Source organism: Triticum urartu, chromosome 1A (genome assembly GCF_056163025.1).
Source record: "Triticum urartu cultivar PI428250 chromosome 1A, HENAU_Tu73, whole genome shotgun sequence".
Lineage (NCBI taxonomy): Eukaryota > Viridiplantae > Streptophyta > Magnoliopsida > Poales > Poaceae > Triticum > Triticum urartu.
Window position 1 is genome coordinate 338492637 of NC_141873.1, and position 7136 is coordinate 338499772.

The window sequence follows — 7136 nt, forward strand, 5'->3', positions numbered from 1 at the left end:
AAGGGAGTACAATAGTGATCTAAGAGTAGATCACTGGACAACGGTCAAAATTATCCTTAGTGGAATAAGGAAATATTTCTCACTTATGGCAGTGACAAAAAGGTTCGTCGTAAAAAGTTACGTCGATGCAAGTTTTGACACAGATCTGGATGACTCTAAGTCTCGATCTAGATACATATTGAAAGTGGGAGCAATTAGCTAGAGTAGCTCCATGCAAAGCATTATAGACATAGAATTCGCAAAATACTTACGGATCTGAATGTGACAGACCCGTTGACTAAAATTATCTCACAAGCAAAACATGATCACACCTTAGTACTCTTTGGGTGTTAATCACATAGCGATGTTAACTAGATTACTGACTCTAGTAAACCCATTGGGTGTTGATCACATATCGATGTGAACTATGGGTGTTAATCACATGGTGATGTGAACTATTGCTGTTAAATCACATGGCGATGTGAACTAGATTATTGACTCTAGTGCAAGTGGGAGGCTAAAGGAAATATGCCCTAGAGGCAATAATAAAGTTATTATTTATTTCCTTATATCATGATAAATGTTTATTATTCATGCTAGAATTGTATTAACTGGAAACATAATACGTGTGTGAATACATAGACAAACAAAGTGTCACTAGTATGCCTCTACTTGACTAGCTCATTAATCAAAGATGGTTATGTTTCCTAATCATGGACAAAGAGTTGTTATTTGATTAACGGGATCACATCATTAGTTGAATGATCTGATTGACATGACCCATTCCATTAGCTTAGCACCCGATCGTTTAGTATGTTGCTATTGCTTTCTTCATGACTTATACATGTTCCTATGACTATGAGATTATGCAACTCCCGTTTGCCGGAGGAACACTTTGTGTGCTACCAAACGTCACAACGTAACTGGGTGATTATAAAGGTACTCTACAGGTGTCTCCAAAGGTACATGTTGGGTTGGCGTATTTCGAGATTAGGATTTGTCACTCCGATTGTCGGAGAGGTATCTCTGGGCCCTCTCGGTAATGCACATCACATAAGCCTTGCAAGCATTGCAACTAATAAGTTAGTTGCGAGATGATGTATTATGGAACGAGTAAAGAGACTTGCCGGTAACGAGATTGAACTAGGTATTGAGATACCAACGATCGAATCTCGGGCAAGTAACATACCGATGACAAAGGGAACAACGTATGTTGTTATGCGGTCTGACTGATAAAGATCTTCGTAGAATATGTAGGAGCCAATATGAGCATCCAGGTTCCGCTATTGGTTATTGAACGGAGACGTGTCTCGGTCATGTCTACATTGTTCTCGAACCCGTAGGGTCCGCACGCTTAAGGTTTCGATGACAGTTATATTATGAGTTTATGAGTTTTGATGTACCGAAGTTATATCGGAGTCCCGGATGTGATCACGGACATGACAAGGAGTCTCAAAATGGTCGAGACATAAAGATTGATATATTGGACGGCTATATTCGGACACCGGAAGTGTTCCGGGTGATTTCGGAGAAAACCGGAGAGCCGAAGGGTTACCGGAACCCCCCTGGGAGAAGTAATGGGCCATATGGGCCTTAGTGGAGAGAGAGAGGGGCAGCCAGAGGTGGGCTGCGCGCCTCCTCCCCCTGGTCCTAATTGGACTAGGAGAGGGGGGCGGCGCCCCCCCTTTCCCTCTCCCTCCCCACTTCTTTCCCCCTCCTAGTAGGAGTCCTACTCCTACTAGGAGGAGGACTCCTCCTGGCGCGCCTATAGGGGCCGGCCGGCCTCCTCCCCTTGCTCCTTTATATACAGGGGCAAGGGGGCACCCCTAGACACACAAGTTGATCCGTGTGATCATATTCTTAGCCGTGTGCGGTGCCCCCCTCCACCATAGTCCTCGATAATATTGTAGCGGTGCTTAGGCGAAGCCCTGCGACGGTAGTACATCAAGATCGTCACCACGCCGTCGCGCTGATGGAACTCTTCCCCGACACTTTGCTGGATCGGAGTCCGGGGATCGTCATCGAGCTGAACGTGTGCTAGAACTCGGAGGTGCCGTAGTTTCGGTGCTTGATCGGTCGGGCCGTGGAGACGTACGACTACATCAACCAAACGCTTCCGTTGTCGATCTACAAGGGTACGTAGATCACACTCTCCCCTCTCGTTGCTATGCATCACCATGATCTTGCATGTGCGTGGGAATTTTTTTGAAATTACTACGTTCCCCAACAGCCGCTTCATCCCACGATGCCGCCGAATCAAGATAAGACTAGTAACGGCAAGTAAATTGACAAAATCAACGCTCACAACAACTTGTGTTCTACTCGTGCATAGAAACTACGCATAGACCTAGCTCATGATTCCACTGTTGGGGAACGTAGCAGAATTTTAAAATTTTCTACGCATCACCAAGATCAATCTATGGAGTCATCTAGCAACGAGGGAGAGGGGAGTGCATCTACATACCCTTGTAGATTGCGAGCGGAAGCATTCAAGAGAACGGGGTTGATGGAGTCGTACTCGTCGTGATCCAAATCACCGATGACCGAGCGCCAAACGGACGGCACCTCCGCGTTCAACACACGTACGGTTGGGAAGACGTCTCCTCCTTCTTGATCCAGCAAGGGGAGGAGAGGTTGATGGAGATCCAGCAGCACGACGGCGTGGTGGTGGAAGCAGTGGTGATCTCGGCAGGGCTTCGCCAAGCTCCAACGAGAGAAAGAGAGGTGTTACGAGGGGAGAGGGAGGGGCCAGGGACTTGGTGCGGCTGCCCTCCCTCCCCCCCCCCACTATATATAGGGCCCCTAGGGGGCGCCGGCCCTAGAGATTGGATCTCAAGGGGGGCGGCGGCCAAGGGGGGTGGCTTGCCCCCCAAGCCAAGTGGGGCGCCCCCACCCCTAGGGTTTCCAACCCTAGGCACAGGGGGAGGCCCAAGGGGGGTGCACCATCCCACCAAGGGCTGGTTCCCTTCCCCACTTCAGCCCATGGGGCCCTCCGGGATAGGTGGCCCCACCCGGTGGACCCCCGGGACCCTTCTGATGGTCCCGGTACAATACCGGTGACCCCCAAAACTTTCCCGATGGCCGAAACTGGACTTCCTATATATAATTCTTCACCTCCGGACCATTCCGGAACTCCTCGTGATGTCCGGGATCTCATCCGGACTCCGAACAACTTTCGGGTTACCGCATACTAGTATCTCTACAACCCTAGCGTCACCGAACCTTAAGTGTGTAGACCCTACGTGTTCGGGAGACATGCAGACATGACCGAGACGACTCTTCGGCCAATAACCAACAGCGGGATTTGGATACCCATGTTGGCTCCCACATGTTCCATGATGATCTCATCGGATGAACCACGATGTCGAGGATTCAATCAATCCCTATACAATTCCCTTTGTCAATCGATACGTTACTTGCCCGAGATTCGATCATCGGTATCCCAATACCTTGTTCAATCTCGTTACCGGCAAGTCACTTTACTCGTACCGTAATGCATGATCCCGTGACCAAACACTTGGTCACATTGAGCTCATTATGATGATGCATTACCGAGTGGGCCTAGAGATACCTCTACGTCATACGGAGTGACAAATTCTAGTCTCAATCCGTGTCAACCCAACAGATACTTTCGGGGATACCTGTAGTATACCTTTATAGTCACCCAGTTACGTTGTGACATTTGGTACACCCAAAGCACTCCTACGGCATCCGGGATTTACACGATCTCATGGTCTAAGGAAATGATACTTGACACTGGAAAAGCTCTAGCAAACGAACTACACGATCTTGTGCTATGCTTAGGATTGGGTCTTGTCCATCACATCATTCTCCTAATGATGTGATCCCATTATCAATGGCATCCAATGTCCATAGTCAGGAAACCGTGACTATCTATTGATCAACGAGCTAGTTAACTAGAGGCTTACTAGGGACATGTTATGGTCTATGTATTCACACATGTATTATGATTTCCGGATAACACAATTATAGCATGAACAATAGAAAATTATCATGAACAAGGAAATATAATAATAACCATTTTATTATTGCCTCTAGGGCATATTTCCAACAATGATGCGGATTGGATCCGTGATCTGAGGTTTATCCTCATTGCTGCACAGAAGAATTATGTCTTTGATGTACCGCTAGGTGACAAACCTATTGCAGGAGCAGATGCAGATGTTATGAACATTTGGCTAGCTCAATATGATGACTACTTGATAGTTTAGTGCACCATGCTTAAATGGCTTAGAATCGGGACTTCAAAGACGTTTTTGAACGTCATGGACCATATGAGATGTTCCAGGAGTTGAAGTTAATATTTCAAGCAAATACCCGAGTTGAGAGATATGAAGTCTCCAACAAGTTCTATAGCTAAAAGATGGAGGAGAATAGCTCAAGCAGTGAGCATGTGTTCAGATTGCCTGGGTACTACAATCGCTTGAATCAAGTGGGAGTTAATCTTCCAGATAAAATAGTGATTGACAGAATTCTCTAGTCACCATCACCAAGTTAGTAGAACTTCGTGATGAACTATAGTATGCAAGGGATGATGAAAACGATTCCCGAGCTTTTCATGATGATGAAATCGATGAAGGTAGAAATCAATAAAGAGCATCAAGTGTTGATGATTAACAAGACCACTAGTTTCAAGAAAAGGGCAAAGGGAAAAAAAGGGAACTTCAAGAAGAACGGCAAGCAAGTTGCTGCTCAAGTGAAGAAGCCCAAGTCTGGTCCTAAGCCTGAGACTAAGTGCTTCTACTGCAAAGGGACTGGTCATTGGAAGCGGAACTGCCCCAAGTATTTGGCGGATAAGAAGGATGGCAAAGTGAACAAAGGTATATTTGATATATAGATTATTGATGTGTATTTTACTAGTGTTCGTAGCAACCCCTCGGTATTTGATACTGGTTCAGTTGCTAAGAGTAGTAACTCGAAACGGGAGTTGCAGAATGAACATAGACTAGTTAAGGGTGAAGTGACGATGTGTGTTAGGAAGTGGTTCCAAGATTGATATGATCATCATCGCACACTCCCTATACTTTTGGGATTAGTGTTGAACCTAAATAAGTGTTATTTGGTGTTTGCGTTGAGCATGAATATGATTTGATCATGTTTATTGCAATACGGTTATTCATTTAAGTAAGAGAATACATTGTTGTTCTATTTACATGAATAAAACCTTCTATGGTCATACACCCAATGAAAATGGTTTGTTGAATCTCGATTGTGGTGATACACATTCTCATAATATTGAAGCCAAAAGATGCAAAGTTAATAATGATAGTGCAACTTATTTGTGGCACTGCCGTTTAGGTCATATTGGTGTAAAGCGCATGAAGAAAATCCATGTTGATGGGCTTTTGGAATCACTTGTTTATGAATCAGTTGATGCTTGCGAACCGTGCCTCATGGGCAAGATGACTAAGACTCCATTATCCAGAACAATGAGCAAGCAACTGACTTATTGGAAATAATACATACTGATGTATGCAGTCCGATGAATGTTGAGGCTCGCGGCGTGTATCTTTATTTTCTGACCTTCACAGATGATTCGAGCAGATATGGGTATATCTACTTGATGAAACATAAGTCTGAAACATTTGAAAAGTTCAAAACTTCAGAGTGAAGTGGATAATCATCGTGACAAGAAAATAAAGTTTCTATGATCTGATCGCAGAGAAAAATATTTGAGTTACGAGTTTGGTCTTCAATTAAAACAATGTGGAATAGTTTCACAAAATCGTGCCACCTGGAACACCACGGCATAATAGTGTGTCCGAACGTCATAATTGTACTATTATTGGATATAGTGCAATCTATGATGTTTCTTACCGATTAACCACTATAGTTTTGAGATTATGCATTAGAGACAGCTACATTCACGTTAAATAGGGCACCATCTAAATCCGTTGAGACGACACTATATGAACTATGGTTTGGCAAGAAACCTAAGCTGTCGTTTCTTAAAGTTTGAGGTTGCAATGCTTATGTGAAAAAGTTTCAACCTGATAAGCTCAAACCCAAATCGGAGAAGTGCGTCTTCATAGGATACCCAAAAGAAAATGTTGGGTACACCTTCTATCACAAATCCGAAGGCAAGATATTCATTGCTGAGAATGGATCCTTTCTAGAGAAGGAGTTTCTCTTGAAAGAAGTGAGTAGGAGAAAAGTAGAACTTGTTGAGGTAACTGTACCTGCTCCCTTATTGGAAAGTAGTTCATCACATAAATCTGTTCCTGTGACTACTACACCAATTAGTGAGGAAGCTAATGATGATGATCATGTAACTTCAGATCAAGTTACTACCGAACCTCGTAGGTAAACCAGAGTGAGATCCGCACCAGAGTGGTACGGTAATCCTGTTCTGGAGGTCATGCTACTTGACCATAACAAACCTACGAACTATGAAGAAGCGATGGTGAGCCCAAATTCCGCAAAATGGCTTGAGGCCATGAAATCTGAGATGGGATCCATGTATAAGAAAAAATTATGGACTTTGATTGACTTGCCCAAAAATCGGCGAGCCATTGAGATTAAATGGATCTTCAAGAGGAAGACGGACGTTGATAGTAGTGTTACTATCTACAAAGCTAGAATTGTCGCAAAAAGGTTTTCGACAAGTTCAAGGTGTTGACCACGATGAGAATTTCTCACTCGTATCTATGCTTAACTCTGTCCGAATCATGTTAGCTATTGCCGCATTTTATGAAATCTGGCAAATGGATAAACAAAACTGCATTCCTTAATAGGATTTATTAAAGAAGAGTTGTATATGATGCAACCAGAAGGTTTTGTCGATCCTAAAGGTACTAACAAAATATGCAAGCTCCAGCGATCCATCTATGGACTGGTGCAAGCATCTCGGAGTTGGAATATACACTTTGATAAGTTGATCAAAGCATATAGTTTTATACAGACTTGCGGTGAAGCTTGTATTTACAAGAAAGTGAGTGGGAGCACTACAGCATTTCTGATAAGTATATGTATGACATACTTTTGATCGGAGATGATGCAGAATTATTCTGCAAAGCATAAAGGAATGTTTGAAAGGATTTTTTTTTCAAAGAAAGACCTCGGTGAAGCTACTTACATATTGAGCATCAAGATCTATAGAGATAGATCAAGGCACTTGATAAGTTTTTCAATGAGTA